A 23,546-nucleotide genomic window follows, 5' to 3' on the forward strand; every position below is an offset into this window, starting at 1 on the left:
AATAAATGTTAGCTTTGATTATTTTTGAAATTTATCTGTCTAATTTTTCTAAGGCAAATTGGTTTATATTCCCTAGGAGGAATGCCTAATTAAAAGAATCTTATGTTGAGTCTTTGGGGGCAGCAAATTATCACCCTCTGACTGATCTTCTTGGTGCATCTGTGTTTTCACTGAGTTGGCTTAAATGAAGTTGCACCTGTAAAAATAAATATGCCCTTGATACAACTGAGTAGGTTTTCTTGAAGAAAGCTAGGCACATATTTAATAAAGAGTTAACAGAGTATGCAATTTCCCCAAAGCAGATTGGATGAATACCCCTAATACCTAAATGCTTGCAGAATTTTTTATATATATAAAATTATATATATATATTTATATATAAAATTGTTAGTCCTCATTACAGTGCTGCCACTTTATAGATCAGGAAACTGCATCAGAGAAAGATTAAAACTACATTGCCTGCTGGACACATCCACTTGATCATTTTCCAGGCGTCTTATACCAAGGATTGTCAAAAACTAAACTCATTATTTGAGCCAACAAACTTCCTCTTCTTACACTCCTTTTCTCAGTTAATGGCTTCGCCATCCAACCAGTGACCCAAGCCAGAAATCTGTGAGTTATCCCAGACTTTTCCATCTCCCTCACTTGTCATTACACCAAGTCCTATAGAGTTTTACCTATTAAAATTTTTTTCAAAATTTTAAATTATTATTATTTTTTAATAATTTTTATTTATTTATTTTTTTCCCCCAAAGCCCCAGTAGATAGTTGTATGTCATAGCTGCACATCCTTCTAGTTGCTGTATGTGGGACACAGCCTCAGCATGGCCGGAGAAGCGGTGCATCGGTGTGCGCCCGGGATCCGAACCCGGGCCACCAGCAGCGGAGCGCGCGCACTTAACCGCTAAGCCACGGGGCTGGCCCTATTAAATATTTTTTGAATCTGACCTCCTCTTCTCCATTCTCGCCATCACTGATTTCATTCAAGCTTCCACCATTTCTCACTCAAACTACTACAATTGTCTCCTAACTGATCTCTCTGATACTAGCCATGCTGCCTTCATATCAGTCTTCTAATACAGCTGTGCCAGGATGATATGTCTAAAACACAATACTGATCATGTCAATCCCTAGCTTAAAAACTTTCAACAGCTCCCTACTGCCTCTAGAATGAAGCTAAGCTTTCTGACTATGGCCCTCATGATCCCAAAGCACACTTCTATCTTAGTGCTAACCAAGTTCAACTAAAATGAAGTGTGTATGTGTAAAGGTCTCCCCTTTAGACTCTGAGCTCTTGAGAAGTAGAGGCAAAGTCTTTTCATCTTTATATCTCAGCATCTAGCAGTATCAGTAAAAAATTGTTAAACTCAAATGGAATGGTGACATCAGGTTTAAAGTCAGGTGGATCAGGTCATACGTTTCTTTTTTTTTTTTTTGTGAGGAAGACTAGCCCTGAGCTAAATCCAACACCAGTCCTCCTCTTTTTGCTGAGGAAGATTGGTCCTGGCCTAACATCCGTTCCCATCCTCTTCTACTTTATATGGGACGCCGCCACAGCATGGCTTGACAAGTGGTGCATCAGTGTGCGCCCGGGATCCGAACCTGTGAACCCCGGGCCACTGAAGCGGAGCACGCACACTTAACCGCTGCGCCACCGGGCTGGTCCCCAGCTCACACTTTTTAAAATGGTTTTTATACTTAAAAAAAATTGAGATATAATTTATGTACCATAAAATCCACCATTTTAGTATATTCAGTGGGTTTTAGTATATTCATAGTTGTACAACTATTACCACTATCTAATTCCAGAACACTTTTGTCACCTGAAAAAGAAACTCATTACCCACTAACAGTCACTGTCTATTATCTCCTCCTCCTCTATACCATCAAGAAACTGAAAAGATAATTCACAGAATGGGAGAAAATATTTGCAGCCATACATCTGATAAGGGCCTATTATCCAGAATATATAAAGGACTCCTACAACTCAACAATAAAAAGACAAGCAACCCAATTAAAGAACGGGCAAGGATTTGAATAGCTATTTCTCCAAAAGAAATATACAAATGACCAATAAGCACATGAAAATATGTTCAACATCATTAGTCATTAGGGAAATGCAAATCAAAATCACAATGAAATATCACTTTAACACTCAATAGAATAGCTATAATCAAAAGGACAGAAAATATCAAATGTTGGCAAGGATATGGAGAAATTGAAACCTGCATCATTGCTGGTAAGAATGTAAAATGGGGGCTGGCCCAGTGGCACAAGCAGTTAAGCGCGTGTGCTCCATTGCGGCGGCCTGGGGTTCACCAACGCACCACTTGGCAAGCTGTGGCGGCGTCCCATATAAAGTGGAGGAAGATGGGCACAGATGTTAGCGCAGGGCCAGTCATCCTCAGCAAAAAAAAAAAAAAAGGGAGGATTGGCAGATGTTAGCACAGGGCTGATCTTCTTCACACACACACACAAAAAGAATGTAAAATGGTGCTGCAGCTGCTTTGGAAAACAATTTAGCAGTTTCTCAAAAAGTTAAACATGGAGTTACCATATGACCCAGCAATTCTACTCCTAGATATAAACCCAAGAAAACTGAAAACATATATCCACACAAAAACAAGTACATGAATGTTTATAGCAGCATTATTCTCAATAGCCCCAAAGTGGAAACAACTCAAATATTCATAAACTGATGAATGGATAAATAAAATGTGACATAGCCATACAATGGAATATTATTCAGCCTTAAAAAGGAATAGAGGGGCTGGCCCCGTGGCTTAGTGGTTAAGTGCGTGCGCTCCACTGCTGGTGGCCCGGGTTCGGATCCCGGGCGCGCACCGACGCACCGCTTCTCCGGCCACGCTGAGGCCGTGTCCCACATACAGCAACTAGAAGGATGTGCAGCTATGACATACAACTATCTACTGGGGCTTTGGGGGGGGGGGAAATAAATAAATAAAATCTTTAAAAAAAAAAAGGAATAGAGTACTGACATATGCTACAACATGAATGAACCTCAAAAACAATATGCTAAGTAAAAAAAGCCACACACAAAAGACCATATATTGAATGATTTCATTTATATTAAATGTCTAGAATAAGCAAATCTATAGAGACAGAAAGTAGATTAGTGATTGCCTAGGGCTGGAAGGGTTGAGAGGAAATGGGGAGGGACTGTTAATGGGTGAAGAGTTTCCTTTGGGGATGATAAAATGTTCTAAAATTTGTGGTGATGGTTGTACAACCCTGTGAATACCCTAAAAAACACTGAATTGTATAATTTCAATGATGAAGTTGATGGCATGTGAATTACAACTCAATAAAATATTGTATAAGAAAAAAAGGCCAGGGCCAGCCCTGTGGTATAGTGGCTAGTTTCACGTGCTCTGCTTCAGTGGCCCCCAGGTTCGCAGGTTTGAATTGTGGGTGTGGACCAACACATCGCTCATCAATCCATGCTGTGGTGGCATCCCACATACAAAATGGAGAAAGATTGGCACAGATGTTAGCTCAGGGCCAATCTTCCTCAGCAAAAAGAGGAAGATGGCAGCAAATGTTAGCTAAGGGCCAATCTTCTCCACCAAAAAAAAAAAAAAGCAACTTAAATACAAAACTGGCCATGTACACCTAAAAAGGAAAAGGGAAAAAAAAAGTTCGTTAGCTTGCCTTTCCTGTCTTAAGTAGGGCTAAATGAGGATCTGGGGCCCACCTGGTGGTGCAGCAGTTAAGTGCGCGAGCTCCACTTCAGCAGCCCGGGGTTCGCATGTTTGGATCCTGGGCGCGCACCGACGCACCAATCGTCAGGCCAAGCTGTGGCGGTGTCCCATATAAAGTAGAGGAAGACGGGCACGGATGTTAGGCCAGGGCCAATCTTCTTCAGCAAAAAGAGGATCGGCATCGGATGTTAGCTCAGGGTTAGTCTTCCTCACGAAAAATTAAAAACCTGAGGATCTGATCAGGTTGGCAGGAATTATCACCAGGATAAATTGCTTGGAGCAAGAGAAAAGAAGGGGAATTTAAATATCCTTCAAATGAGAGACAATAGGGGTCAAGGAGGTAGAGGAGGAATTTTACGTTTTCAGGTTCGCCCCAAAACTCTGGTTTGAACAATTGTTTCCAATTTGGGCTGCTAAGCCACTCTTGGAAACAGCTATCTAGTCCTGCCTATTCTGATCAAGGTCTTGAAAGCATAACTGAAAAGTGCTGGCACAGTTCATCCCAGTCCAGGGCCTGACTTCGATGCCAAATTTAGCCTTTGGCAACTTCCTTCTGTTGAGAGTCCCTGGGGACTTGTTTGACCTCCTTTTGAAGAGCTGCAAGGGAATTCACTTCTGGACGGTGGCCCGGCAAGCAGGGAGTGGCTCAGCAGGCTGCCTGACTCTGTATTAAGTTAATGATAAAATGTGCCTGGGCACAGTCCACTGGAAGGCCAATTTCCTATATGTGGGGTTTGGACTAGGAATTTTCCAGATAGCCAAAGGTAATTCCAAGCATTAAATATTATAATCATCTCGAAAGGAAATCTTTCAGAATGTATTGTATACATTCCTGCCTTTTTGTACTTAGGCTTTTTTCAACTGATAATGAAAGTATTACACAGCCACTACTCGCCTTACCTAGAGTTATGCATTGCTAATAGTTTGGTGTGTGTTCTTTCAGACCATTCTTTATTTGTTTATAGGCATAGATACACATACACACACACACTTGCACACTCATAGCAGGTTATTTTTTAACATAAATGGGATCATACTCTACCTCTTGGTCTATCACTTGCTTTTCCATTTAGCAATATATGCTGGAGATCTTTCCATATCAGTACATATAAATTTACCTTAGTCTTTTTTATGCCTGCACATCATTCTATGGTATGGATATACCATGATTTATTTAGCCATTCCATATTGATGCATATTTCTTATATTTAGAATTTTTCTTTATGATCAAGAATGATGAAATAAGAACTCGTATACACCTACAACATCTTTGTGTACATATAAGAGTATTTTAGGGGATTGATTCCAAAAAGTAGAATTATTTACATTTTTGATACATCTGGAAATTATTTTTAAAACTTAATTTTGAAATAATTTCAAACTTAGAGAAGTTGCAAGAGTAGCGTAACAAACTCTCATATCCTCTTCACCTAGATTCCCCAATTGTTATCGTTTCATTACACTTGCTTCATCTCTCCCCTCTCTCCCCCACCCCACATATATGTTATATACATACAATATTTTTTCTGATCCATTGGAGACATCTGATCCATTGGGGACATGAAGCCCTTACCTCTACATACTTCAGTGTGTATTTCCTAAAGACAAGGGCATGCTTCTATATAACCTTAGCACAAGCATCCAAATCAAGACATACAGATGTAAAACTTTGAGTTCACACCAATTTCTCCAACCCAACATCACAGAGTTCCTTCTAAGCTTCTCACTTTCCTACCTGTAACTCCCTTCTCTGACAGAGAGAAACCTGCTCTCATCATCCTCCATATAAATCCTTATTTGCCCAATATCCCTATATATAACAGATCTCCCTGCCATGCTGGCTATTTCCTCAGCCCCACACCTGCTGCCTGCTGCCTGCTTGGCTCCAGCTATGCCAGTCCCAGCCACGTTGGCCTCCACCATGCTGGCTGGGCTGCCTTTTCAGGCCTTGGTCCTGACCATACCAGTTGCTGGAAAGGGGAAGTTAATTAATTTTTGAATGGTGTGATGTAAGAGATATATCTTTTTTTTTTTAATGGATAACAAATTGTCCCAACACCTATTCTCAATTATTTGAAATGCTTCCACATGTTTGTGTCGGTAGCTGGTGATCTATTCCCTTTTATTAATCTGTTCTTCTATTTGTGAGCCAATATCACACTTTAATTACTGTGATTGTATGATATGTTTTGATATGTGGTAGGAAGAGGCCCCTCATTATACTTCTTATAAAATGTCTAGAGCCAGTCCTGATGGCCTACTGGTTAAAGTTTGGTGTGTTCCGCTTTGGCGGCCTGGGTTCGGTTCCCAGGTACGGAACCACAGCACTCGCCTGTCAGCAGCCATGCTGTGGCGGCAGCTCACACAGAACTAGAAGGACTCACAACTAGAAGATACAACTAGGTACTGGGGCTTTGGGGAGGGATAAAAAATAGAGGAAGATCAGCAACAGATGTTAGCTCAGGGTGAATCTTTCCCAGCAGAAAAATAAATAAACAAATAAATAAACAAAAATAAAAAAAGTCTAGCTATCCTTAAGTATGTACTCTTCCAGAAGAATTTCAGAATTAGCATGTCAATTTTGTTAAAAATCCTATTGTAATTTTGATTGGAATTACATTGAATTTGTAAATTATTTGGGTAAAATGACATGTTTACAACATTGAGTCTTCCCATCGGGGAACATGGTATGCCTTTTCATTTATGCAGTTTTATTATTTCCTTCAGTGAATATTTATAGTTTTCTCTGTGTAGATGTTGCACATATAGTTTTTTCCTAGGTTTAAATTTTTTTTGTGGGCCAGCCCCGTGGCTTAGCAGTTAGGTGCGCGCGCTCTGCTGCTGGCGGCCCGGGGTTCGGATCCCGGGCACGCACCGATGCACTGCTTCTCCAGCTGTGCTGAGGCCACGTCCCACATACAGCAACTAGAAGGATGTGCAGCTATGACATACAACTATCTACTGGGGCTTTGGGGGAAAAAATAAATAAATAAATAAAATTAAATTTTTTGTGTGTGTGGCCATTATTAATGAGATCTTTTCATCTCATCTTCTTTCCATATATTTTGTACATTGTCGAGATTATGCTGCATATATAATTCTGTATCCTGTTTTTTAACTTCATATTATGCCATACAAATTTCCTGACTAATAAAAGTATAGTTTTTATGGCTGCACAATTGTCCATTAAATATTTATGTGCCATAATTTATTTAACCATTCTTTAAGGTTCGTAATTAGATTGCTTTCAATTTTCAAAATTCTAAATACTACTGTGATGAACATGTTTGTGCATAAATCTTTGTTCTATTTTGGATTATTCCTTAAAATATATTCCTATAAGTGATATTTCTCTATCTTATGCATAATAAAGATATTTCCTGAAAGGTCTTAGATAACACAAAATTATGGTAAGTTGAAAATATCTTCATACTTGTTTAAAGTTTTAATATTTTATGTTTTTTTCAATTTACTTACTCTTACAAACTGGACCTGCGTTCTTCCTATCAGCCTCTATTTGGACATGATTAGAAAGTAAAATGGGGCATAAACAAATAGCAGTGTCATAAGACACGCAGATGCAGTGAGAATCTGCATGGGAACAAAAGCCGTGCAAGACTGACCGTGGAGGGCCATCATCTCCTTGTACCTGCAACTTCTGGCCTTGCATACTTTGTGGTGTTCATTTGTACATTTGACTTCTTTACATTTCTCACTGTGATATAAAATCTCTCAACATCTTCAAAATTTTATTACATGCCTTATGGAACTATTTACATAAAGTTGAGTGCTGCATAACTCAAGGAATGTCTTTACACTGAATGTAATTTAATTTTCTTGATTATTCAGGGTTAATATAGAGTCAGTTTTAAAAATTTCTTCCCCAAGGCCTACAGAGGTATGTAGGACTGTTTCTCCTATGCTAAAGGCACTAAATTGCTGTGCTTTTTGATCACTAAGTCAATTTTTGTGCCTTTTTTCATCTGTACCCTGCTTACAGACTTCAAGTTTTCTTTTCTCACTGTGTGATAGTAGATAGCCTGCATACGATAGTTTCTCTTCCCTCTTACAGTTTACTGCTTTTAATTTTTTATGAGTTTGGAAACTAGATTGCCAGGTCTTTGAAATTGAATCCAAGCAAAAATTAATAGCCTCTGAGAAAGGGCTTCAATGAATCTTTAGGAGTAATGGGCATGATCATTAAGGCATGGACTTTGCTGATCTCTATTTTGTTTCTGCAGAGGTCTTTTTCCATCTCCTCATTTCTCTGGTTCTTTGCTGTGCTTCAGATAGATGAGATTGTCAGATAGCCTAGTTCCACATAAATGAAGTTTCATTACAATTATTAGGTTGGTAACATAACATTAAAATGACCCTTTTCCTTTTCCTCTACTGAATTCTGATCCTTTACTTTCTTTTGTTCCTTTCACCCTGTGTGTCAGGCTTGGTTGGCTAATCCTAGAGAAATTGTTAATTGGGCTTCAGATGTGTGGGATAAGGTCCAGTTGAAATCTTCATTTCCCCTATCTTTTCTTCCTTCCACCTCTTTTTAATAATTAAAACCTCTATACATTTCACATTAACAAAGCTATAATTCTCTTATATTTAAAAAAAAATCATTTCTTGTCTAAAGCCTCTTTTGGTTAAAAAGAAATTAAGTGTATTCTATTATATGAAAGAAAACAAAGACAATTTGTACAACTCTTCTGTATTCTTACTTTTACTTTTACACACTGCTAATTGATAAGGGTTGTGATACTAAACCATGATTGTGTAGTCATTCTCTGTAAAGGCCAATCATTCTCCCTTTGCTGCTGATTGCCCCTCCTAATATTTAACAACTGTCTTATAACTGCTTAGGTGCTTTGAATGAGGAGATATGGCAGGTTTAATAAAACCCATACAATATTGGAGAATCAACTCAAACTTTACATCTTATTAGTGGTGGATCAGTGGCATCATCTTTGCATTTGGGCACAATAAATACCCTTGAAGATGACAGTGTTGTAATTTCTTTAGCATGCTGTCCTTGAAAAAAATGTGTCAACTATGAATGCAAAATAGGTGGTCATCAATGTTTACAATTTCAATTTTAGATCAACTCAAACTATACAATGCCAGTCCTCAGTCATTTTTTACTACACTGAGTTGTGACATTCATGCATTTGCTGATAAATGAACATTTTAAGCTCTTACACAGTGGCATAGCCTACTAGTCAAGAGTTTATTTTCAGCAGCATCACCATTTTTGGTATTTGTTCATGCAATTATTTAAATACTTTATTACTTTTTTTCTTTTTTACCACCATTTATAAATACCAGTAGAAAATGAAAAATTGAAAATGCTGATACTAGTAATAAGAAGTATAGGTTTACTAAACTTAATACAGTTGAGCAAAGATGGAGTCACTAGCTATACACAAAGCGGTGGCTCTAGCCTCAGTCAGGTAGATATTAACGAGGACAAAATTAGAAAATATAATACATGCTGGAAATACTTTATCAAAGATCGTATCTTAAAGGTGAGTTGCAATTAGGAATTGAGTACTATTTTTCAGCTCTCTGGGGGAAAAATGCTCTTGTAATATGCAGTATATTTAATTTTTTCATAATCAACTTTTGTATATGTTACTAGGAATGTATTAAGAAACTGTATAGGAAATAAACTAGGGGTCCACTTGTGGGGAGTTCCAAATGGAAATACACTCCTTTTCCAGTCCAAATGTCTCTTATAGAATTTACATTATCAATACTAAATACTTTCAAACTCTGTAGAGACATGAGGAAGTGGTCTGTGCCTAAAGTAGTACCACACATACACATGTGCTTTCCGCCTGTTGCTTCTGTGTCCTTTGCCGACTCCCACTTTCCCCAAATAAAGGTGTTTCTCAAGGTTCAGTGCATAATCTAGGATGTCTGATTTTTAATGGTAAATGAATGTATTTCACAGTTTCAAGTTGTTATGAATTGAAACAGCATGACAATAAGGTGAAGGTTCTTTGAGGGAGGTTGGCTGAAAGGTCAACTTGGTCCACAGTCTTGTCCTTAGTTTTGCAGGTCCACAAATTCTAGCCTGTCCATAACCTAGAGTTGATTGGACTTTGAGAGGGTGGTTCACAGTAACTGAAATCATGAGAAACTATTATATTTTCCGGAAGGCCAATTTTTAATTTTACAGTGGAAAATTGTACATGGATTAGAATGCTTATGTTGGTGTGAACAATCTTGCCATCCTCTTTTTTACAGATATACTTGATTATTTAACGAATTCAATTCACAAATATAGATTTAGCTTCTATATGAAATAGATGCTGAATATATATATATATATGCTCTACATATACATGCCAGATATATGTGAGAGAGATAGCTGTGAACAAGGCAGACACGTTCCCTGTTTTCGTGGAGTTTAAGATCTTGTGGATCTAAATTCAGTAAGCAAGAATCAGAGTAGGTTGTAGGATTTAAATGTTTAATGACATTAAGCTATGTGAGCCAGTTGTATCCAGCTCCGTAACAGGTATATGCCCACCAAAGACTGGGCAGGTTGAGTCCAGAGCCCAGGGCACTCCCAACTCCTCTGGGCAGTGATGCTAATGTTTTACTCTCTGACTCCCATTTTCTATATTTTAGGGTTATCTCCTCCTCCCCATTATTTCGATACATAATTCTTAGGATAGGTGGTATGCTCTATTAATTGTAGTGAAAATCTTCATTTTCTATTCAAATATTCTACATCTCCATTTTAATTCAGACTTTGTCTCTTATTGTGGGACATGGGGCAAGTTATTTTGAGCCTCAGTGTTTTCATCTAGTAAAATGGGAATAATAATTCCAATCCTACAAAGTTTTTATGAGGATTAGATTAAATAATATAACATATGTGAAATGCCTAGGAATAGGCCTGTTACATTAAACGATAATAGTCCATAGAGACTTGCTGTGGGCCAGGTACTACCCCTTGTACCAACTTAATTCTCACATCAACCCTGTAAGGTAGGTATAGTTTCTAATCCTCAATCTACAGATGAGTATCCTGAGATCTAGAAATTTAGAATAACTTGCTTGAGGTCACGCATTTAGTAAATAGTTGAATTAGGATTTGAGTGCTTTCAGTCTGGGTCGAGGGTTCTTGCTCTTAAACACCTGTGCTATATTCCCTTTCCGTAAGTATTCATTTTTTCCCCCTTTCTCACCCAAATTCCATCTGTCTACTGGCTATTTGCACCTGTATGAATGGAAATTATTAAATATTCATCAAAAGGCTGAGGTGAGGGGGGCCGGCCCAGTGGCGCAAGCATTTAAGTGCATGCGCTCGGCTGTGGCGGCCTGGGGTTCACCGGTTGGGATCCCAGGCACGCACCCACGCACTGCTTGGCAAGCCACGCTGTGTGTGCGGCGTCCCATATAAAGTGGAGGAAGATGGGCATGGATGTTAGCCCAGGGCCAGTCTTCCTCAGCAAAAAGAGGAAGACTGGCAGATGTTAGCTCAGGGCTGATCTTGCTCACAAAAAAAAAAAAAAGGCTGAGGTGAGGGTTGGTGGGGAAAAGGAAAATGTTGAAGGTATTGAGTTAGAAGTCATCAACTGCAGATAAAAAAGAAATGAGATTACGAAAAATAATCAGTGAGACAGATCTCTTTTACATCAACTTTTCAAAAATACTTTCACTGAGTAACATAGTTCACATTTTTATAAAGATGTATTTTGTGTTCTCATTTACATCTTATATAGCACCATCCTGAAGGTAACTGATAGAGGATAAAGTTTACGTTTGGATTCAGACTGTGGCTCTGCCCAACATTCACCATTCATGACCTTGATCTGGTTATTTAACCTTTCAGAGCCTCTTTGTTCCCCCTTATCCAGAAAATTGAGATAATACTACTTACCTGATAGGATTTTGTGAGAATTAAATGAAGTAGTATATATAAGGCATTTAGTAAAGTATTTGCAGCCAGTGGGAAATCAATCAATGGTGGATGTTATTATACTTTATTCAATAGGGAGGGAGTTCAGAGAAACATATAGAAAAAGGTGGGCCTGATGGTTTACTTATGAGACTTAGAGGTGCCCGGGGAAGACATATGCAGAGGTGAGTAATTATGCAGAGCTGATAGACCAAAAAAGGGCATTTTGAATGGTATAGATGGCACTGACAATTTGGGAGGTATAGGATAATGTTGGGCTACTTTATGGACAATTATTTGCAGGTTTCTCTTACATGGCATATGTTATGTTTCCAAGTTTAAGTTAGAGATTAAATTATCATCTTGAATGGCGTGGATTTTTAGTAGGTAAAAAATTGGCATTCTCAGGATTTCAAGTATTAGTGACAGAAAAGGAAATCAGGGAGAGGAGTTGAGAACAGAGGTGTCTTCTCTCTACAATGTTGATTTCCCTCCCTACTGAATCCCACCTTTGCCTCTGTCAGGGACAGACTTTCCTCCACAAAGTTAGAGTGTGGCAGCAAACTGCAAGACTTAACAGCAGAACTATGTGGAAGAGAACTGGCTGAGTAGAATCATGCTGGATGATCAAAACAGCGAAGCAATGAGTTCATTCCACTGGGCACTGGCACTGCCCAGTGTGAACACAGGATTTGGGAAAGGTCAGCCAAAAGAAATGGAGACTGATCTTTGGAAGCATGATGAAGACAGCAAGTCAAAGTTACTCACTTCATCAGAGCAAGAGACTCTGTGGGTCACGGCTATTAGAGCTTACTGTGGGAAAATCCAATAAAGAGATCTGCAGCTAAAATTGAGCAATTACAGTGTTTTTCTAATTTCCAGGAAAAATGGATTTAAAGGTTTTCATTTTGTGAGCTGTTATTAAACTTGTGGTGCTTTCTACCTTGTGAAAAGTTGCAAGCAAATTTTAAAGGAAAAACACGGACATACTATTTCTTAAAAATACATTATTTTTTTAATATGTGGGAGATCTGCATAAACATAATATAGCCAGATTTACTGCTAGTAAAATTGTGTCAAGTCCATATGGCAGAATTAAATCTATCAGTATTTCATGGTGTTCCACAATGATCACCATAATTTCTAAATTCCGGCACTTGAACTAGTTTGAAAACTAACACATTACACCCCGACTGCATTTTGTTATTTCTTGGGGGAAGGAATGTTATTAGCGTCAGTGAAACTCACAGGCAAAGCCTTAGATACAAAGTAATCTTTAAAGTAAATAAAAAAGACCAAAGGAGAATTAAATAAGGTAAATTTGAGAGCAAGAAGAATAACATAATAGCTACTGTTTCCTGAGCACTTATTATATACCAGGCTCTAAGTATTTTTCAAACATAATTTCATTTAATCTTTACAATCATCCTGTGAGGCATCATGACCCAGATGAGACAGATGAAGAAGACTCAGAGACTTGCTGAAGGTCACATAGCTAGTAAGTGGTGGATGACACTGAGATTCAAACCTAGGTTTCCCCACTCCAATAATGACGACGTTGTAATGCTTCTTTGTATGTTTGCAATTTTTAAAAACTTTAAAAATTGAGATACAATAAAGCACACAAATCTTTTTGCACATATATGAACCCTTGTAATCATTAACTAGATCAAGCTATTGAACATTTCCAGCAACCCAGAAGGTGCCCTCCTGCCCCCCTCCATCAATTCTCCCATAAGTAATCACTACTTTGTCTCTATCATCATAGACAGGTTTTAGAGTAATCTAACTTTTTGGAATTCTCACCAAAAGATTCCATATACCAATCCTTCATTTTGCCATTTTAGCTGTAGTATTCAAAGCTGCTCTAGCTCTACTTTTCAAGCACTGACTGTAGAGACTAGCTGTTGGAAATGGCTTCATATTCAATTTCTTGTATGATTCTGAAATTAATACTAATTTTTGAAAAACCAAAGAAACTCCTGGATGAAGTAGATTCAAAGGATTGTTATTAAACAAACAAACCTCTCTTAGAAACACCACAGATAGACGTTCCTTGACTGAAGTAATTTGGTGCATCTGTTTCCAATCACTAGGAATGGATGACCACGAAAGGTCGTCTCAGTTTATGGAAGGGAAGACTAGCCAGGCAGAGTATGTAATAGTGATTGCTTTGCATCATCTTAACAGCACACGAAAACATTTATGTCCAGATTGACTTCCACAGTTGCTGTTTTATGATGCAAGGGAAAGGAAGAGTAAAGAGGAAGAAGATCTAGGTGGAGGGTAGTGGGGGAAATATGACCTTCAAGGAGGCTTTAATGAGGTGGCTTTCCGTGTCTTGCAGACTAGCTCTTAAAACCACATTACTTCTTGTCCCACCTGGCAGTGACGGAAGCAGCGTCACAACTTCACCTCAGGCTCTCAAGCTGTGGTTGGTGAATTTTCAGCTATTAGTCTAGATGACATAGTCTCTCTCTTTTCTCTCCACTATTCTTCCCCTCCCCTCACCCACCCATTGCTGGTTTTGCACCTCATTCTGATTCGCACCACAGCCAACTGTGGCATTCTGAAGCCGTCTACGGATTACACTTGAGCATCAGGGAAAGAATAGTTGACATTTGCAAGGTCCGAGGACTTGAGAAGTGATACGTGCGTGAAGGGACTCAAGGTGGGGAAATCTAGAATAACGTTCTGGCCATCAAAGAGGAGGGACAGGCCTGAAGTGGGCGCACGTGACAGCAGCAGCACCTCGAGAGTGACGTCACCTCTGAGGGAGGAGCCTAACTATCTAGGGCCTTGTCGGCTATACAGCTCCCTCCCCCGTTCCCCACGAAATGCCATCGACCCCACCAGCCAAAGCCCCCTGAGGAAACGAGAAATGCCCAGACCTCACAGAGCGGCAGAGCCTGGGCCCAACCTCTCCGCGCAGAGGTTTCGGTCTCCACTCTCTCTCTCGGCCGCTCCCCACCCCCAAACTGTGGAGGGGGCGGGGGCGCGCGCTCCACCACGCACGCGCCCCCACGCACGCGCTCTCCCTCCGCGCTCGCGCTCCTCCCCACCCAGCCCGGAGGGGGCGGGGCTGCGGGCGGCCTCGCAGGGTGCGACGCCCCCGGCGCGACGGCGGCGCTAGCGAGCGGCCGGCCCGGCGCGAGTTGCTGGGCGCGCTGCTCCGGCGGGGCCCGCTGGCACAGCCGCCTTGCGCGAGCTGCCCGCCGGGCGGGGTGAAGCTGTGAGCGTTCTGAGCCCCGGGCCCCGGGCCGCCCGCGCTGCCCTCCCGCCGCCGCCGCCCTCCGCGCCTCCTCTGGGCGGCCCCGCCCCCGTTCCCATCCCCCTCGCGCTCACCTCCCGGCTGTGCCGCGCGCCAGGCGGAGCGAGGCGCCCGCCGCCGCCGTCGCCGCGCCGAGGGGCGAGAGCCTGCACCCGCGCCGCCGCTGACAGGAGGACCGCCGCGGGCTGCGCTCGCCGGCCGCGAGGCCCCGCCGCGCCTTTCTCGGGCGCAGACCCACCGCAGGCATCGGAGCGCAGCGAGGTGGTCTGGGAATCGCGGGCGGCGCCGGCGGGCGGCGCGGTCCTCACAGGAGACCCTAGGGACTGGGTCTGGACCCTGAGGTGCACCGAGCCCCTCAGAGCGGCAGGTAAGAGACCGGGGGAGCCGGGGAAGGAAAGGTTGCTCAGTGACAGGGGCGTTCGTCTCCAACGCCTCGGCTCCAGGGAGAGGGGCGGGGGCGAGCGGGGAGACAGCGAAATGGGCAGCCGAAGTGCCTCCGGTGGCCAAGGCGTGGGGAAGGTTAGCTCCAGATGTGGCACTCAGGGTGGCTTCAGATGAGTCTGGGGTTGGTCACTTGGGTGTCACCGGAGGTGTCATGGAATTTGGTACCGAGAGAGTCTCCGGATGACGAGGACCTGGGTGAGAGGGAGGCAGATTGCTAAACGTGGCAGGGAATGTGGTGCAGAACGAGTTGCAGAATGTGCCCCTAGAATGCAGCATAAAAGTAGTTGTGAAATGTGCCTGCCAGGTAAGGCTCAGGGTGGGTTGGCCTATGTGGCGTTGAAATTCATGGTAGGAGTGTTGTTAGTGATATTGATAATTCTTCTGAGGAAGGAGGCATAGTATAAGAAAAGATTAATAAGGCTCGATGCTAGATATCTTATGACAGGAAATCGAGAGGAGCTATGATATGCTATTTTTTGAAACGGAGATAGCACCCACTTGAAAAAAAAGCAAATTGTGTCTTGTTGTGAGATGGGAAAGAAAAAATAGGGCTGAAATAATTCCAGGCTTGCCGTCAGCTTGTAGAGCACTGATACAATTGTATCCTGTCTTCTATTCTAGGTGTGGAATGTTTAAAATGGTTTTCACAAAACATAAACAATGATAATTAACATTAGGAAGAAGATTTGGTGTTTTGGTGTCTTTCATTCTCTTGTTTGCTCCTCTCCAGGAAAAGAAAGAAAGAAAAAAACCCCAAACCCACATCTTGACCATAATTCTGAGTTCAGGATCGTTAGGCAAAGGGCATTTTTTTTCGTTTATGCCCCTTTATTTTTACACAGGTGAAAATATCTGGAATGAGGAAAACAAAACAATATGGTGAACAAAAGGGATAAATTTTCAGGCATTTTGAGGGGTTGGAGCCAAAAGCTGTTGCAATGGTTAATTACAGTGAATGACAGTAGTGATCTATTCTTGCATGTTCTTGGTGTTGAGGTGGCAGAATAGGAAAAAAAATCGAGTACAGTAAATGTGGCACAAAAAGCAGCAACATGGATACTGTCAGTGGAGTGCTTCTTGCAGCATTTCCCAGGGAGATCATCCTAGGAATGTGAGCAAAATAAAATATTAACTATCCCCTTTCTCTGTCTTTATGAAATTATTCACATGCTGCAAGACTTGGTGACTTCCATTTAAGAACAACTGTATTTTCAGAGGATTGTCAGAACATAGCTGGAATTTCAGAAGTAACAAAAGAAGGCTCCATGAGCTATTTAATATAACTTATATGTATACATTCAATGAGTGTCTATATACTATGAAACAAGCAGAAATATCCAGATGTGTTCATTAGGATATAGTTAATTATTGATGAGATTTTAGTATTTTATGTTATAATTCTTGTAGAGAAATTGAATTACTTGCCTGAATGTTGTTCTTATAATAAGAACAGTAAGTAATTTGCCAGAGAATCTGAAAATACATACTGATTGGCTTCCTCCTGGATCCAAATTCAACCATTAAGGGATCATTTGCTTCAAAGACAAAACTGAATTTTCCTTGGTGGTTAATTTTGGGTTTTAGTCTTTTCTATAGATATATCCCTCACCTTCAGGCTATGTTGGGGCTAAAGCAGAGAAGAGAGGGCCAGAGGAGAATAAAGAGCAGTTCTGTTGGGTCTTCCTGTTTTGTTCTGACTGTAAGCCATATGTACTGCCACCCCCTACTGTCTGTAGGAAGAGGTGTTGTAGAGCCCCATTCTTTTCTTGTTATCACTGCCCCCTTGTGTAAGGGAAGAAATTGATAATTGCACTTCAGGAAACCGCTCTCCTCAGATTGTTCTTGATAGAGTGGTTATGTAGATTTATTAATCACCTATTCTCTTCAAAGTTTCAGGGCTTTAAACTTACTGTTAATCAGGCTTCAGATTTAATATGTATTTTTAATAGTATCTAATTTTAGTCAGTAATTCAAATTGCTAATAATGTCCTCAGTATGTTTGGGGAAGATGGTGCAGTACTATTACTAGTAGTAGTACTAGTACTATTCGCTCACCCTTACATAGCACCTACTCTATGCCAGTCCTGTTATACATGTTTTAATCAGTTTCTACACCCTATGAGGTATGTACTGTTATTTCCGTTTTACAGATGAGAAACTGAAACACAGAGATGTTAAATAACTTGCCCAAGATAATTTAGCTAGCAAGTGGAGGAGCTGAGTTTCAATTCAGGAACTCTGGCTGCACACTCTGTGTTCTTCACCAGTATGCTATACTGCCTTCTCAATCAAGTTATTGTTGACAGACATCATCCAAATGCAGGTGCCCATTATAAAGCAAATACTATAGATGTGGGTAAACGTAAGTAAGTAGTAAGACACGTAAATGTTAAGCCTACAAATACACCAAATATAGTTACTTATAGTATGAACGTTTTTCTTCAGGAATTTATTTTTGTAATTTACTTCTGGGATGATGAGTAGAGGAATATCAGTACTTTTTATGTGGTTAAGGAAATATTTGTGATGGAGGGTGGTTTTGGGGGGGGACCTTTAGAGGTAGAAAGTTACTTTCAAGTAGTTTGACTGTACATGTGTGTGTATGTTTATGTACATAGTGTACAGTAAAGGTTTACTGGTGCTTTTAAAGAGATAGTATATAGATCTCTGTGTGTGTAGATTACTGTCTCTTTAAAAGCACCAGTAAACCTTTACTGTTAGTTTTCTCTAGGGAAATTAAGGAGAAATGATCTATTTTTCCTACCTACTCACATTTTTATGATCTCTATTTATTTTTAAAAGTAATTAACAAAAATGGATTGGATGCGTATGTACATTTGACCTTTTCCATCAACAATTGTTTGCTCAGATTTTTCTCACACTTAATCATTGTTTTATAGATATTGACACATGTGAAATAATACTTAAAAATGTATGAAGTATAGGGGCCGGCCCGGTGGCCCAAGCGGTTAAGTGCACGCGCTGTGCTGTGGTGGCCCGGGGTTTGCCGGTTCGGATCCCAGGCGTGCACCGACGCACTGCTTGTCAAGCCATGCTGTGGCGGCGTCCCGTATAAAGTGGAGGAAGATGGGCACGGATGTTAGCCCACCTCCAGTCTTTCTCAACAGAAAGAGGAGGATTGGCAGATGTTAGCTCAGGGCTGATCTTCCTCACACACACACACAAAAAATGTATAAAGAATAACAAGGCAGCCAACACTCATATGCCTTCCACACAGTTTAAGAAATGGAATATTACCTCCTACACTTGTAACAATTATTTTCTTCTCTTAGCCAAACTTTCTGCCATTCTGTGAATCACGTATCTCATATAATCAAACACTTCCTTCATTTTTATACATATTTGTTGATAAGGGAATTCAGTATAATTTGATTATGGCTAAGGCTTATTCAGGGTGTATGTTTACATAATTTAGTATATGTAATAAATTGTCATAGACTCAGATCATGCTCTCTGTTTATATTGGTTGATAGTTCATTTTAGCATGCTTCCCTTATAAAACCTAATTTGGTGTTTTGCATTTTTATTGTAAAATTTTACTAACATTGTTAAACATTAGTAGATTATTTCCCTCTTCTGTCATTGATTCTTGACTGTCTCATGCTAGCTCTCTAACTTTTTCCTCCTAGTCCCCATAAATACCATTGCTCTTGTAGTATTTTCTGACTGACTCTGTGCATTATTTTGAATGGAGAAGGAAATAGGCCTGCAAAGTATATATATACTAAACCAGTAATTCCAAAAGGAGAATATTAGGGTAGTTGATATTGATTAGATAGAAGATAGGACAAGTGTGCATAAAAGAAATGCATCAAAATTCTCTCCTTGTTATATTTCTTCCTCTTACAATAGAATTAAAATTGAATCTCTGAGACACACTGATTAGGCATACTAGTTGAATTGTATTGGATTGTACGTACACAGAATAACCAGTGTTAGCTGGAATATTTTTACTGATAGTACTCAGATTTTATTTCAAGGAGCTAGAACAAGCTGTTGCAGATAGCTGCTTACTTTTCTAGCACTAGTCTGATCAAGGTAACAAATATTATAAAATAGTTTGGAAGCTGGTTTAATTTTTTGGACTTTTTTTTTTTCTCTGTGAATGAGTTGAAACTCAGCATTTTCATATCTATTGAATGCCTGTAGTCATCAAATACTATTATTATTTGGAGAGAGGGCACTGTATAAATACTGTATAAATAGTTTGGTCTTGGTTATAATACCATGAAAACTATCACTTGGTTTATTTGAATAGCATCTTTTGTAGTAACTTTGTATTAGATGAAGTAGTAGCTTGTATTAGATGAAGATTAACAATTAAAAAAAATGAATTGAGGAGATGTGTATATGGTGATGGAGAGTACATATCCCTGGTGAGTTTCTTTAAAAATCTGTGGAGAGATATAGGTTAAAAGAAGACGTTAAAGACTTAACAGCTATATTTTTCCACCCAGTGGCCCTTTTTCTTTCTTTTAGAGGATATTTTACCTTGAGTATTTAAGATTCAAGGTAATATTAGATGGAGAACAAAAAATTTGGGACTGAATTTTAGAAGGCTAAAGCAGGTTGAGGATACAATAAGTGAAAAAAGTTTCTGGTAGGGATCTTTCTTATTCCAGAAAGCTGTAAATAAGTAATTATGATACCATAATTATTTCTGGAAACATATTTTTATGAGGTCAGTTTATTTTATTTAAAAAATTATTTGTAAATAATTTGAAAACTGTGTTTGTGGATGTTATAATTGTCAGATAAGTTGCTTTTTTATGGGCCACACGTTACAAAAATATCTTATTTTCAGCTTTTGTTTGTCTTTGAATAGTTGAAGGTAAATATCACTAGGTTTAAGAGGCAAAAGAATTAAGTTGGTATTAGTCTTTTTTGTTTGTTTGTTTCTTTTCTTTTTTTGTGAGGAAGATCAGCCCTGAGCTAACATCTGTGCTAATCCTCCTCTTTTTGCTGAGGAAGACCGGCTCTGAGCTAACATCTATTGCCAATCCCCCTCCTTTTTTTTTTTCCCCCCAAAGCCCCAGTAGATAGTTGTATGTCATAGCTGCACATCCTTCTAGTTGCTGTATGTGGGACGCGGCCTCAGCATGGCCAGAGAAGTGGTGCGTCGAGGCCGGAGAAGTGGTGCGTTGGTGCGCGCTTGGGATCCGAACCCGGGCCGCCAGTAGCGGAGCGCGCGCACTTAACTGCTAAGCCACGGGGCCGGCCCAGTATTAGTCTTAATCTTGGCGTTTCTTTACCCTTTTTTTCCCCATAAAATCAATTTCTGCCTTTATCTGTGCATGGTATATATCCTACCTCTCAAACTTCTTTATTTTTATCAGAACATGAGAGATTCTGATGTCAGTCATTTAAACTGAGTAGTTGCATTGTAGTGAATAATCTCATTGGTGTGGTTTTTAAAAATCCGATTGCCCAGTAGACAGACATCTTTACCATTTATGTCAAGTTTATTTACCTTTCTTTCATTCGTATTTGCTGCCATAGTGCTCTTTCTAACGTGGTCATCTGGTCATGTCACTCTTTTCTTCAGAATCTTACTGTGACTCCTCATCACTTATTGGATAAAATGGAAACTTCTTAGAAAACCATGTAAGGTTCTTCATGATCTGATCCCTGTCTCCTCTTTAGACTCATTACCTGCCACATTCTTCTTCAGAGTTATGCTTCAGCAATACTGAACTACTTGTGGTTACTTCAATATGTAATATTCTCTTACTTTTCCATGCCTTTATGTATGAAATTCTCTTTGTATGGACTACTCTCCTCTCTTTTGTTCTCTGGGCATACTGCTCCTTAGCCTTTGTGTTTTGGCCCAAATAGTATCTTTTGAGTGAAGAATGTTTTCCTTACTCTCCTGAGTGCCCTTGAGTATGCCATTTTTTATCTATTCTTCCATTGCACCTGTTAAATATGAACATTATAGTAGTTGTCACATCATCTTTTAATTATTTATATGTCTGTCTTATCACTACTCTGTGAGCTTCTTGAAAGCAGGCACTATGGCTTTTCATCTTTTCAGCATTAGCGTAGTTAGTACCTAGTAGGTGCTCACTATCTACTTATTGAATAAAGATTGTTGATAGTTATCTGAGTTATGTCTTTGAAACTGCATCTCTTATTGTGGAATTAGAGGAAATTCTGGGCATTAGGAGGTACGTGTAGAGGAATATACATACATACACACCCCGTCTAGAATATTATTGAGTAACTCCTGGACTCTAATTAAAACTAACTCTAAGATAAACGAAATTTTATTCTTTTTTTGTATTTTCTAGGGTGGAGGGAGGAAGATTAGGAGGTTCTCTGTGTGAATTTTAGCTGAATTATTTTCATTGTATATTACAGGGATTGGCAAACTACAGCCTATGGGCCAAATGCAGCCCAACATCTGTTTCTCTATGGCCTGCAAGCTAAGAATGGTTTTATGTTTTTAAATGGTTGAAAAAATATCAAAAGAAGAATAATACTTTGTGACATGTGAAAAGTATAGGAAATACAAATTTCAATGGCCATAAAGAAAGTTTTATTGGAATATAGCCATGATCATTTATTTACATATTAGCTATGGCCGTTTTCTGAGTAGAATGGCAGAGATGGGTAGTTGCGATAGAGACCATATGGCCCACAAAGCCTAAATATTTACTATCTAGCCCTTTACAGATAATGTTTACCAGTCTTTGATCTATTATATAGTTTTTGTCCATTAGATGTTCATTGAATGTCGTGAGTTGGAGGTACAACTATGTCTGTTGAAGGCCTCTGCAGGTCATCATTGCTTTTGTCTATTTACTAGGAAAAGATTGGCCACTTTGCCTTGTTACTGATTTATCTGACTGACTTCTGTTGTACCTTCTTATGACACCTGTATTATGTCTAGCTCTGAAGAAGTTTCTGAAAAAGTGTATTATTCGATTCTATTCCTTTTTCTTAGAAGAAGTATCCCTGGGTCGGCCCCATGGCTTAGCGGTTAAGTGCGCGCGCTCTGCTGCTGGCGGCCCGGGTTCGGATCCCGGGCACGCACCGATGCACCGCTTGTCTGGCCGTGCTGAAACCGCGTCCCACATACAGCAACTAGAAGGCTGTGCAACTATGACATACAACTATCACTGGGCTTTGGGGGAAAAAAATAAATAAATAAAAAATAAAAATAAAAAAAAAAGAAGAAGTATCCCAAGTGGAGAGGTTTGGAGCACAGCATATAAGAGAACATTTTTCTTTGTTTGCTCAGGTCCCAGTTTCTCATATACATATTTTGCGTAAAAGATCATTGTTATATGAAAAAAGCCCTTGATTTTGTGTATTAGTTTGTTATATACACATTGTGTTTAAGGTATATGAGGTAAGTTAGATTAGTTATGTTGGAAAAATTGGGGAATTTTTATGCAATGTATTAACACATTAAACCATTCACTTAAATATTTATTGACTACCTGCTGTGTATAAGTAGTTACTTTTACTACTGTAGTCTCTCAGTTGAAGGTGAACATTTCATATTCTTCCTTAAATAAAAGCTAAAATTGTAATTCAGAATTCTATGTCCTAGATATTTATTCTATCTCTGGGAAGAATATAGTTAAAAAAATAATGTATTAATGTTTATCACTTCCCTAAAGTTTTGCTGGCTAATGTTGATAAGTTTTACTGTTTTCTTTAGGTGGCAAAGGTATTATGAAAAGGAAAACTGATTTATATATTCCTCTTTATGCATACCAGCAAGTATTGCAGACATAAAATTCACAATAAGTATACAGTATAAGCAATAATAATGGAAAACTTTTGTTATTCCAAGCACGTCTTTGGACCAGGTAGCTATGCTTATTTCCTTGTTGGTAATACTCTGCTTGCATTATCATATCTGATTATATCACGTGAATTATCTGATTACTATAGAGATTGACAACATGAAGAAATATGGCACCAGTTTTTTATTGTCGTGGAAATGCCCTTTCCCCACCTCTGGTTCCAACCTTATAAGTAGATTAGTTAGTTATTAAACTTGGAAATGAGAGTGGGTCTGGAGATATTGTGATTTAATCATTTTAGGCGGAGAATCTGCCTCAGATTCAGTAAACTCCCTCTGTCTAAATGAAGGAAGTCTCTTTTAGCCCTTTGTTCCTAATCTTGTGTTTTGGGGTCCCACAATTTCTAGCTCTCATTGCTG

General features: G+C 39.6%; 1 protein-coding gene across 7 annotated transcripts in view; it reads left to right on the plus strand.

Moving 5' to 3' along the window:
• The first annotated feature begins 1,951 nt into the window (after positions 1-1,951).
• TANC2 (tetratricopeptide repeat, ankyrin repeat and coiled-coil containing 2) overlaps positions 1,952-23,546 on the plus strand; it is a 401,816-nt gene continuing 380,221 nt past the window's right edge. For 2 of the 7 annotated variants that reach the window (XM_058561309.1, XM_058561310.1), the window contains exon 1: positions 14,784-15,272. The gene's annotated coding sequence lies outside the window, so the exon portion shown is untranslated. Of the gene's footprint in view, positions 1,962-14,780; positions 15,273-23,546 lie in introns of those variants that run through there. The other 5 variants (XM_058561308.1, XM_058561312.1, XM_058561306.1 and 2 more) reach the window with 5 other exon arrangements.

This window comes from Diceros bicornis, chromosome 18 (assembly GCF_020826845.1).
Source record: "Diceros bicornis minor isolate mBicDic1 chromosome 18, mDicBic1.mat.cur, whole genome shotgun sequence".
Taxonomy (NCBI): Eukaryota; Metazoa; Chordata; class Mammalia; order Perissodactyla; family Rhinocerotidae; genus Diceros; species Diceros bicornis.